The 13327-nt window shown below is 43.8% G+C and overlaps 1 protein-coding gene across 1 annotated transcript in view; it reads left to right on the top strand.

Annotated features, from left to right (window-relative positions):
- LOC139445196 (calmodulin-like) overlaps positions 1 to 13327 on the top strand; it is a 31686-nt gene that overhangs the window by 1720 nt on the left and 16639 nt on the right. The gene's annotated exons all lie outside the window — the stretch shown is intronic.

Raw genomic sequence — 13327 nt, 5'->3', positions numbered from 1 at the left:
ACTTCGGGCTTTCCTCCCACATTGAGCTGACCCGCCGTGATATAACTGGAATACTGTTAAAAGTGGCGTTAAACCCAACTCACTCACTCACTCAGTGGTGAATGCTGTAGGGGTCTGTAAGAGAGACGAGGTTAGTGCGTGTTGAGAGATAGTTACTGTGTATGCTTTAAAATATGCATGTCGTGCTGTTAATATGATAGACCCGAGAAGATCCGGGTTAGACCATGCCTTCAGCAACCTATGCTTGCCGGAAGAGGTAACTAACGGGATCGGGTGGTCGTTGATGCATGTCATGGTATCCCAATTGCGGATATCGATGCTCATGATATCGACCACTGGGTTATCTGGTCCAGACTCGATTATTTTCAGACCGCCGTCATATAGCTGGAATATTGGTGCGTGCGGCGTTAAACAACAAACAAACAACAAACAAACAAACAAACAAACAAATGTTGATATAAGCAAAGGATAAGAATACACAAAGTGAGGCATATGTGTTTGACATCCGTGTTTATTCGGAGGTTACTTGAGATTGTCTTGCATTGTAACCACGGTCGTGAAGGAAGGCATTTGCCAGGTGATAACGGACGATAACAGCACGACATAGACTATCGTGTCACATTGCGTGTCGATGTATTGATATAAAACACAGCCGTAAACATCGACATAGATTCAATAGGTCACCGAAGATCTCTTTGCCTTTGCCTTTTATTAATACGTGCACAGAATACACTAGTAGGGTTATTTCCTTGTTGGTGCACGTGAACATGTGTGTGATGTGTGGTGTCTGATGTGTCATGTCCTATCGGGTCAGTAAGACACAGCTTGACTTCCTCATCGACCGTTGTCCCTTCACACATCTAACGTTCTTGCTTACTCATGCTCTAGGTTTGCGCAAACATTTTGTTTACATGCAACATATTTTAACATACAAGGATACCGGTTGTTTATATTTTATGGCATCGATATAAAGTTTAACTCAACTAAAATGTAAATAGAAGAAAATGAAAACCCCAAACCAGGTCTACTCTTTTTAATGTCTATATTGATGTATGTCGTCACGAAGATTGTTTGTGTAAACAGCCCGTAGGAATTGATGAATAGGGATGGTTGGTTGGTTGGGTTGTTGTTTTACGCCGCAATCAGTATTATTCCAACTATATGACGGCGGTCTGTAAATAATCGAGTCTGGACCAGACAATCCAGTGATTGATATCATGAGCATCGATCCACGCAATTGGGATCAATGATGTGCATCAACCAAGTCAGCGAGCCTGACCACCCGATCCCGTTAGTCGCCTCTGACGACAAGCATAGTCGCCTTTTACGGCAAGCATGGGTTACTGAAGACCTATTCTACCCCGGATCTTCACGGGTCGAATCGAGATGGCACCAACAGCCTGTGCTTGGAGAACGAGACTTAATGGATCTTGTGGACAGTCTCTGTGATTGCGATGTCGTGGGGCGCTGTGGGGCGTGGTTAATGCTATCAGTCAGTGGTTTTCCTGGCTCTGAAATATTGTGGTGAGGTTTAATTATGTTCAGCGTGGTCTCTTGCAGTGCGATACACTGGTTTCTCCATGTCAGTCGGGGCGATCGGGTAGCCTAGTGGTTAAAGCGTTCGCTCGTCACGCCAAAGACCCGGGTTCGATTCCCGACACGCGTACAATGTGTGAGGCCCATTTTTGGTGTCTCCTGCCGTGATATTGCTGTAATATTGTTAAAAGCGGCGTTAAACCATACTCACTCAATCCATGTCAGTCATCCCTGCACAAACACATCCTGGCCTGTCAATCAGCCCACCACAGCAGGAACCAATTCTTGGCCATCGTTAAATGTATGAGCATGCAAGTGTTATTGTAATTTTAAAACAGGTCAAGTCACTAGGGGTTAGACGTGGTGAATACAGAGGATGGGGTAGAATGTCGCGTCTACCACATTCCCCTGCAGCAGCCACTGCAACGTGACTGGTGTCAACAGCAGCACCATCCTGATGATGGAGACCACCACGCTTGTCTTTGATAGACTCGCGAGTCTTTTCAATAAGTTGGTATAATATCCACCATTCATAGATGTTGCCCGCGGTAAACATCCATCTGTGTAGTGTCTTGGCCCTCCCGGTGGTCAGATCTTTCCGAGTAGGTCTGTTTGATCTGAACTTCTTAGTTTGGGGAGACCGGAAGTGTTTTCACACCATGGATTCTTGATGCTCTCGGGATCCTAGCGATGGGTCTGGGACTCGTCACCTGTCTCTAGCCTAAGATGGAGATGTTCTTGGTTGCGAGAGAGAAGCCACCGGGCACAGACATTGGACATATGTTTAGATGTACATGGAGGGTTGTTTCCACTGACCCATTGCTAGGATCCTTTACTGAGGTTTGCCCATGTTCCAATGATGATTCTAGTTATGTCCGTGCTTCTAGTCATGTCCGTGCTTCTAGTTATGTCCGTGCTTCTAGTTATGCCCGTGCTTCTAGTTATGTCCGTGCTACTAGTTATGTCCGTGCTTCTAGTTATGTCTGTGCTTCTACTTATGCCCGTGCTTCTAGTTATGTCTGTGCTTCTAGTTATGTCCGTGCTTCTAGTTATGTCCGTGCTTCTTGTTATGCCCGTGCTTCTAGTTATGTCCGTGCTTCTAGTTATGTCTGTGCTTCTAGTTATGTCCGTGCTTCTAGTTATGTCCGTGCTTCTAGTTATGTCCGTGCTTCTAGTTATGTCTGTGCTTCTAGTCATGTCTGTGCTTCTAGTTATGTCCGTGCTTCTAGTTATGTCCGTGCTTCTAGTTATGTCCGTGCTTCTAGTTATGTCTGTACTTCTAGTTATGTCTGTACTTCTAGTTATGTCCGTGCTTCTAATTATGTCCGTGCTTCTAGTTATGTCTGTGCTTCTAGTTATGCCTGTGCTTCTAGTTATGTCTCTCTCTCTCTCTCTCTCTCTCTCTCTCTCTCTCTCTCTCTCTCTCTCTCTCTCTCTCTCTCTCCTGACATCACATGAATTATTAACTTCACTAATTGCAACTGTGCAAAAGGATCCTTTACTGAGGTTTGCCCATGTTCCAATGATGATTCTAGTTATGTCCGTGCTTCTAGTTATGTCCGTGCTTCTAGTTATGCCCGTGCTTCTAGTTATGTCTGTGCTTCTAGTTATGTCTGTGCTTCTAGTTATGTCCGTGCTTCTAGTTATGTCCGTGCTTCTAGTTATGCCTGTGCTTCTAGTTATGTCCGTGCTTCTAGTTATGTCTCTCTCTCTCTCTCTCTCTCTCTCTCTCTCTCTCTCTCTCTCTCTCTCTCTCTCTCTCTCTCTCTCTCTCTCCTGACATCACATGAATTATTAACTTCACTAATTGCAACTGTGTAAAGGGTAAGCCTAACATGATTTCGAAGCTACTTCAATTTTGTAAAGTTTCTAATTTCACAACACAGCTGTGAGAGCAATCGCATGTTAAATTAGTCTAACACCATACTCGTTTCCTCATCACCCGGACAGAAATAGCGGAATGATATGTGCAGCAGGGTTGCCGCAGAGTGGCGCTGGTTGTCACGCGACTAACCTTACTGGCGTTGGTGATCACGGGATGTAAAGGTCACGGGGGTTCAGGTCAAATGATTGGTCAAAGCACCACATGATGGTCCTAGTGTGAAGCACAGTGAGAACGCCAATAAGCTGCATAGCGTCGTCGGCATGGGAGGGTGGGGGTAGTGGGGGTAGTGGGGGTCGAGTGAGTGAACGATAGCAAATTAGTCGAGTGTGATACATATGGTTCCATCAGAGACCATAAACATTAATCTGGCCATCTTCCCGATGCAAGGATGCTAACTGACTATATAAATCCAGTTTCCACCCTTGCCGAACTAGGCTGGAATTACGGAGTTACTTTTTGGCTGGACTAACGAGCCTATGCATAGTCCAATCAAAGTCGCGTAACGAACTAGACATCCGGTTCGTAAACAACATGGATTCCAACGTGCAGATTTCCGTCGACTGCAAGATATGCAAAGCATATATATATAAAGGGATATAGAGGTGACAATGATTGTGACCATATATCCTGTCGGTGCTAAATGCCTGCTTTGCAAGACTCACTGGTCCAAAAGAGATCTCTATAAATTCAACTTCATGGAGTTATCAGGCGGTTTGTCAGCATTATATCACTGAGCCACCAAGACGTCGTGGGCAAGGTGACGACCATCTTGTGTCAGTAATATGTCCATGACGCGACTCACGCCAGAGTGGTTTGGGACAGTTACTGTTGGAGTGAGTTTGGTTTTACGCCGCGTTTAGCAATATTCCAGTAATATCACGACGGGGGACACCATAATGGGGTTCACACATTGTTGACTTGTAGGAATCGAACCGGGTCTCTGGAGTGACGAGCGAACACTTTACCCACTAGGCTACCCTATCGCCCCCATGTACTTCAGGAAGTGAGACTGAATGTGCCATGCGAAAATTACGGAGTAGTAATGGCGTTTCTGGCTACCAACTGTTTTCCTGCTGTGTACATACGAAATAAGTGCTCTTCACATACATACTCACTGACACAGTTACGTGTATTTTTCTGAAAATTAAGGAATGGTAAAAAGCTTTCTTATACTTGATGGAGGGCACGGTACATGTGAAATTGTCCCCCGTGGTATAACGTCATTATCATCCCTGCAGCCCCACGTTTAGCCTCCACCTTCATAAAACATCAAAGGCCGCCCTAATTGACTTACAGGCTTCCGATTATCTGCTGGTCCTCTGACGCCAATACACTGACGTACAGGGTATATTTACTGGCTATTAACGTGATACCCTCCGCGGGGTCACTGTGTTAAATGCTGATATCCCGTAATAGATCTGAAATGAACATTTCATGTGGCAGCCCTCCTTATCAACGATCAAGTACATGCATATCATTGGCCCCAGAGCCTTATACAAATACACCAAACAAGCCTCGAGCTGCGATAGTCTTATCTGTCAAATTTAAGCAAGTCTAGATTGCACTTAATACGTATCCAGCCTATGATTGACATCGATACTTGACAGTTCAGTATCTGTTGCAAGAGTCATTTCATGCTGTGCGTGCTCTGAACTTAAATCTCTTGTGCGTTCATTTTAGCGTTCGAGGTCGACCGTCGTTAGACTTACGCTTAGCCTCTGAAAATATAGAATTTTGATTGAAACAAATAAGTCCATTAAAATTAAAAAGGAGCCCAATGAGATGGGATATTCAGAACCTAAGAAAATCTAGACTTGCTTCAATTAACATTACAGTAAGGGATGCGTGAAGGGAATATAATCTGGTTCGGGGACTGTGAGACAATCTAGGTAGCCGTGGGTGTGGTGTTTCTGTTAGCCTTATTACGCATTGGGATAGCCTAGTGGATCGTGTGTTTGCCTTTCACGTCCGTGTTTGATTCTCGCAGGGGTTAAATATTTGTAGCCGATTGTTCGTGTGGTGACAGCGGCGTTAACGTTAACCTACTATTAGACATAGTCTATAAGGTGGTGAGATGAAATGGGGTTTAACGTCGTGTACAAGATTATTGCACTAATATAACGACGTGCATGCATGCATGCCGATTTATAGTGCTAGCTAACTAAGGTACCATGCTGCAGTCTAACATGAATTCCCCGCTCAGACACAGTATACGCCGAGCCGACCGGTCCTTGTTTTAGCCTCTTAATGCCGAGCGCCAGACAGGGTAACAACAAGTACCATCTTTTAACGTCTTTTGGTATGACGCGGCCGGGATCGAACCCCGGACCTTCCGCTCCGGGCGGACGCTCTACCGCTAGACGGTTAAGCTATACGAATTGATATACACCTCAAAAGAAGTTATTGAACACCCGATTTTTTTCATATTAGCATACAGTAAACTACGTTTATAACGAATACGCTTATAACGATTAGACGGATACAACGAACTGGTTTTCTTTGCCCCAGCCATTTGATGTATATATGCTGCAGATATGCTTATAACGAGTTCAATGGGGTCAACGTACTGTACTACTAGTTAATATGTCATGCTATCCCCGCGTCTCCCTCACATTCTTAATCTTACCTGCCTGAACCTTCTTACTTAATTTTAAATAATGTTTCACAAATTTGTCAGAATATTGCTCGCAGGTTGTGTGGCGTCAGGGAGTTGCCTGGTATGAAGGCCACGGCGAGTAATGGATCGTGTCTCATGCTGTTAGATGTCATGGTTGTAGTAGAATATATATGAATTATCTAACAGTCAATACATACAGCACGCTCATAGTGACAACGTTAAAACATGGTAGTAGGGGAGCCTGGTTAACGCCGCACTCAGCAGTGGTCCAGCTATATGACGGAGGTCTGTAAATAATCGAATCTGGACCAGACAATCAAGAGATTAATATCGTGAGCATCGATCCAATTGGGGTATGATTATGACGTGCGTCAAACAGCTCAGGAATCCTGACCACCTCTTACGACAAGCATAGACGCCTCTTACAGCAAGTATGGGTTGCTGAACACCTTATTCTTATCTTCTCGGGTATCTTGTCAAAATACCAGTGGCTAGCATCTTTGCTCATGATATCAATCAACTGGCCTTGTGAAGCCTTGGACTGACTCCCAGGACGGAACCCTTTGACTGACTCCCAGGACGGAACCCTTTGACTGACACTCAGGACGGAACCCTTGGACTGACTCTCAGGGCGGAACCCTTGGACTGACTCTCAGGGCGGAACCCATGGGCTGACTCTCAGGAAGGAACCTTTGGTCTGACTCTCAGGACGGAACCCTTGGTCTGACTCTCAGGACGGAACCCTTTGACTGACGCTCAGGACGGACCCCTTGGACTGACTCCCAGGACGGAACCCTTGGACTGACTCTCAGGACTGAACCCGTTGACTGACTCTCAGGACGGAGCCCTTGGACTGACTCCCAGGACGGAACCCTTGGTCTGACTCTCAGGACGGAACCCTTGGACTGACTCTCAGGACGGAACCCTTGGACTGACGCTCAGGTCGGAACCCTTGGACTGACTCCCAAGAGGCGACTAACGGGATCGGGTGGTCAGGCTCGGTGACTTGGTTGATGCATGTCATCGTATCCCAATTGCGTGGATGATGTCCATCATTGGATTGTCTAGTCCAGACTCGATTATGTACAGACCGCCGAAAAGCTGGAATATTGCCGAGTGCGGTGTTAAACAACGAACGAACGAACTATCCCAACACGGGTACTATGCGTGAAGAAAGCAAGGTCTTATGAACCGAAGCGGCGGAAATATATATTCACTCACTAACCTGCTTCACCAGGTTCGGCCATCTTGTTTCTAAACTTTTAGGGGCGTGGAGTAGTCTGGTGGTTAGAGCGTTCTGGTGTACCCTGCTATGATATTGCGGGAATATTGCTGAACGCGGCGTTAACTTACACTCACCCACTCACGCGTGTTCGATGTGAGCTGGATAGGGGCATCTACGCGTGTTCAGAACACTTCCATTGACATTATGGTATATCTTAATGACATTTGGCAGCATATCTGGTATTATCCCTGTCCAACATCTCGTCTCGCCTGTTGTTTGCAAGTTTCACAACAGGACCATCTGTCATATTATAGAGTGTCGCTATAATCCAGGCACAAGGCGTGGAGGGGAAATCGTACATTAGTTGATTGAGCGGCTGTTATCGACATCACCTCTTCCAGACCGGCGAAAATCGGACGAACAGAAGGACGGGTCTGTATAGGCTAAGCCTATAGGTTCGTCGTGAACATGAACTTTTGTCAGTCAGGAATGTATCGGTGTTCACTTGTTTCGTCAAAGTGATGAACGTCTACGACAGCGGCTTTCGTTAAGCTGACTCGCCATGGAAACAAACTGAACTATTGTTCAAGACGGCGTTGAGGTATATATACGGTAAACTCAAGACACGGCACAAGACATCACCAACACCCACTGTGGTGTACGGTGGCCCATAAGGGACATGGAGTCTGTTTTTAAATATTTTGATATTTCACTTACTGTTATCGTAACCTTTTGCAAAGTAACACGATTTGTCATACAAATATGTGATAAATCATGTATAAAGAAGATACTGAATCGCTGAAAAGTGAAGCGAAAATGTCAAAAACAAAAACGAAAATGTCAAAAACTAAAATGAAAATACAGAAAACTATTTCCACCACGGTGATAATATTTCCACCGCGGTGAAAACTAGGTACACCGCGGTGGAAATAGTTTTCTGTATTTTCATTTTAGTTTTTGACATTTTCGCTTTTGTTTTTGACATTTTCGTTTTTGTTTTTTGACATTTTCGTTTTTGTTTTTGACATTTCCTTTTAAGTTTTTAACATTTTCACTTCACATTTCAGCGATTCAATAGCTTATTGAAAGTACATTTTCCATGTTTTCGGTTGTTTTTATACATGATTTATCACATATTGGTATGACAAATTGTGTTGATTTTCAAAAGGTTACGATAAAAGTAAGTGAAATATCAAAATATTGAAAAACAGACTCCATGTCCCTTATGGGCCACCATAGTAGTGGGATCCCACAAGAGGATGGCTCTGTCTGCTGTGGCACTAATACCGGTATATGAAATAAGGGTCAGAGAAGCAGTCGTGGCGAGCGGCCCCAATATCTATGGCTGTGTTTATAGACCCGGCAGCCAACAAGTAACTAAACACAGCCTTCAGACCTTATCTTCATTGTGCTGCCACTTTGTTTTCTGAAGCAGGCAAGAAATGATGTACAAGCACCGAGCTCAGTTCTGGGTCCATTTGCACAAATCTATCTTAGCGCTAAGATGATCATAACTCCCATACTTAACACAGGCTTACGATAGTCTTAGCGCTAAGATCGCTTTGTGCAAGTGGGCCCACGGGTGTGTAGTTCAATAGGTCATCCCTGGACGAGAATAAATTAAAAAAGGAGTCCAACTCAAGTTTAGAATGATTTGGCAAGTCTAGCTTGCCTCAGCCTGAAATTGAGCATTGTTTTGGTCGCCATTAGGATTTTTTATTTTTTGTAGATATATCTTTTTAAATAAGATAACTTTATATCTGGTAGTTAATCTGTGGGCGGGGCTACACATGTAAGTTTTACCGTTAACCTGAATTAACCCCTCAACACTCATATCAGATCACACCCGACATAAAGAGTGCTATCGTTTATGATTTAGTTTTCAGATTTGTTCTGTCTGTTTCACGGTGGTAATGATATATACGCCAGTCCTCCCCGCCAGGAGTTCATTGAAGTTCCTTCGTGGACGTTTTTATGCATTTTTTAGTATGTGGGCACGTGTTGATGCCAGTCAGGCTTGGGTCGTACTGGAGAGGTGGAGGGTCGAAATGCTGAATCTGACCTCCACGTTATCAGTTCTCCAAACATGTTCCAAACATGCCCTCATAACTGAGGGTCTGGACATGCCGACGCTAGGCTTACATCAGCTACACCGCCTCACTGGTCATCCTGCCTGGTCACTGTTTTCATAACCGCAGGGAAATCTCGCATACTCTTAGTTTGATACACGTACTCCGTGCTGACCAACTGTTGTAGCTTCCGCCGACAAATGTGTGAGTGGAGCCAGAGAATAGCATTTCCCTGCCAATGTTGGTTTAATATGTATGTCATGATAATATTTAAGTGGGATATCCATTATTCAGTGTGTATGAATACGCATGTGTTCTATGTGTTAGGACGTGAGCTATATGTTAGTGCACCGTGGAGATCCGGGTTGGAAAGTCTTCAGCAACCCATCCTTGTCGTAAAAGGCGACCATCCTTGTCGTAAAAGGCGACCATGCTTGGCGTAAGAGGCGACCATCCATGCCGTAAAAGGCGACCATGCTTGGCGTAAAAGGCGACCATGCTTGTCGTAAAAGGCGACCATGCTTGGCGTAAAAGGGGACCATGCTTGTCGTAAAAGGCGACCATGCTTGTCGTAAGAGGCGACTAACGGGATCGGTTATCGATTGACGGGATAGGGTGGTCAAGCTCCCTGGCTTGGTTGATATGTTATCGTATCCTTATGGTTTAGATCGATGCTCATGGTGTCAATCACAGGCATGTCTGGCCCTGACTCGATTATATACAGACCGCCGTTATACAGCCGGAATATTACGGCGTTAATTAATAAACACAACCGACAGCACGCTTTATTTTAGTATATAAAAATATATAATTTAGTATATAAATATATATAATTGCACTGGTCAGGACTAATGTTTTAATGTTTTATTATTGTTTTAGTCCACTGAAATTCCATGCCGCAGTTTTACATGAACGCCCCACTCAGACATTGAATACTCACAAGTCCTTGTTTTACTGTCTTACCGGACAGAGGCGCTACCACTGGAGTGAGTGAGTGAGTGAGTGTGTGTGTGTGTGTGTGTGTGTATGTGTGTGTGTGTGTGTGTGTGTGCTTGAACTTTGAACTAGTACGGGCTTGTAGAAGGTTTATATAGTACTAGATACCATGTGGCAGATTAACATGGATACCCCACTCAGACACAGTATACAGACTCCGAGCCGACCAGTCCTTGTTTTAGCCCCTTAATGCCTAACACCAGGCAGGATAACAACAAGTACCACAATTTAATATTTTGGTATGACTCGTCCATTGATCAAACACCCAACAGTTCTTCTCCAGGCAGACTCTCTGCCACTGGACAACGTTGATATATGCATGCTTTATCATGCTGACGTAACACGTTGCTGAGGCACTAAGATCAATACAAGGCTCAGCTCGTGTAACAAGCGTTTTCGATTCTGGAACTCGTTGTACCCCTGGAATTGAGTTGTACTGTTCGCCGTGTGTAACATAAACTATATAATCAACCGCAGACATCGAGATATCATTGCAGCGCACGGTAAATTGGTCACATATGCATAAACAGGGTCAGCATACTCGTGTATATAATACCAATACAGCAACGTGCCATTGTACTCCATCAGAACAGAAATCCAACCTAACTTAGACTAACATTTCATCCTAGAAATAAAGATACTTTTTTTTAAATATATATCTATAAAATATAAATAAAATCCAAATGGAGCCATGAACAATTCTTAATTTAAGAGCTCAAGAAATGAAGACGCCAAATCATTGCTTGAGTTGGATTCACTTCTTTACATATTTTTGAGGGTTTGGGAGATAAACTAAACCTATTTGAGGGATACTTATTTTGAATTATTGTCTCATACAGACCTTTAAACAAAACTATCCTGAAACTCCCGAGCAAGTGTAAACTATTTTGGCAACATCAGACACCGTCAGTTTCAGGAAATGAAGAGATTTTCTTGGCTCCTTTCTGTGATGTATTAGGAGACAATATGTTAGTCTCATTATGAATTATAGTTCAGCATAACGATATCCTCTTTCTATATGATACTTGATATCAATCTTATCAAGGTTCATAACACGAACATTCTCCACATCTGTGCATCCTCGCACCTTTTCAAAGGCTCCCGATGATGTAACGAGATTACTGAGAGATTCCTTCTGGAAACTAAGTTACATGTAGCAATGTTTTTGCTGAACCGTTCTGTCATCCTTGAAATCTATTTACGGTAAAGCTTAAAATAACCTTCTACCAGCTGGAGTCGTAGATAATCGCCCTGCATGACATCCTGGCCTTCAGCGGAAATCATTCGGAACATTCCGTTATCTCCGCGTCTATTAATGGCGCATTCCGTGACAGGAGAGTGTTACGGTCACGTCTGCTTTGTGTCTGCATGTTACGTGGATCCAGAAGAAGCATCTTCTTTAAAACGGATTTCTTATCTTTCTGGAATTTTACAACGCTAATATCCTGAGGAGGAGCGGACGACTTAGACTGTCTCATAGTTCCTGAATCATATTATTTTCCATTTCACCCAGCCATTACTTTGATGCTATTTCTCAGGTGAATCAAGTCTAGATTTTCCACAGGTCTGAAACGCCCTCTCACTGTGGCTCCTTTTCAGTTTAAATGTAGTTGCTTGGTTCTATCAAAATTATGTATAATGGTAGGTCCGGCGCAGATCAGAAAACATTGCTATAGTTGTTATTGTACGAGTAGAACCATCTTGCAAAGGCGTACTGTCCTATTTAATAGAACCAATCTATGTAGAGAATGATTTTTTGTATATTTTACCTCACCTCCCATTGGCCGAACCCACTAAACCGATAACATACTTATATATCTTATGTTCATATTCATATATAATGATATGTCATGATAGCCGTTTTCGTTTCCGTTTCGCTTTCGTTTCGTTTTCGTTTCGTTTTCGTTTCCTTTGTTGTTAAACGCCGCACTTAGCAATATTCCAGCTGTATGACGGCCGTCTGTAATTAATCGAGTCTTGACCAGACAATCTAGTGATTGACATCATGAGTATCGATCCACTCAATTGGGATAAGATGACATGCATCAACCAAATCATGGAACCTGACCACCCTATCCCGTTATTCGCCTCTTACGACAAGCATGGGTTCCTGAAGACCTGTTAGTCATTCATGGAACGCGGAGACGGCTAGCCTAGTGGTAAAGCGTTCGCTCGTAGCGCCGAAGGCCCGGGTTCGATTCCCCACATGGGTACAATGTGTGAAGCCTATTTCTGGTGTCCCCCAACGTGATATTGCTGGAATATTGCCAAAAGCGGCGTAAAACCATGCTCACTAACTCATTCATGAAACATAATATTGTTTCTTACAAATCATACCATCACTTCCATAACTGTACATTTAAAAAAATTAAACAATCGATATAAAAAATCTCTTTGCTTAATAAGACTGCAGTTTATCACTATGACCATCGCCATCCCAATGCGTCCGCCCGTTAAGTGTTCAACTGTCACAGATACGGCGGAGCCAACACAGTGTGTTACACGTCAAAGTGGCCAATCTGAGACGTAGCTTCCTCCACGGGCGTCAGGGGTGAGGAACATGGATATATCTCTCGCACTGCCCTGATTCCCTAGCGATCTTATAGCGTTGTAGGACAACAGCTTGTGAAGGCCCTGATTGGCTGAGTCATCGTCCGCTGTCAGCTCAGCCAGGGTTAATGTGTGGCACACCCCCCCCCCTCCCCCTTGATACCATTGTGCTTGAACTTGATAAGCCCTTACATTCAAATGTAAATGATGTTTTTATAACCCGTTTTTTTAGAACAGGCCAAAACACCAGCCCGCGTTCTTTGTACCTTTTAATCTTACCTAATGTGCCGTCACATAGGGTCGAAAATTGTAAACTACCATCCCCGTTTATTACTTGACTTGTAGCCCATTAGCCACGAATTTGAAATAGATATGAAGGAATGTATTTTTTGTTTTTTTATCCTATATATATGCGCGAAAGTACGGTGTAACTATATGTAGGTGAGCAC

This window comes from Haliotis cracherodii, unplaced genomic scaffold (genome assembly GCF_022045235.1).
Source record: "Haliotis cracherodii isolate W230 unplaced genomic scaffold, xgHalCrac1.p SCAF_10, whole genome shotgun sequence".
Lineage (NCBI taxonomy): Eukaryota > Metazoa > Mollusca > Gastropoda > Lepetellida > Haliotidae > Haliotis > Haliotis cracherodii.
The sequence above is the reverse complement of the archived record's forward strand: the minus strand, read 5'-3'. Positions and strand labels throughout refer to the sequence as shown.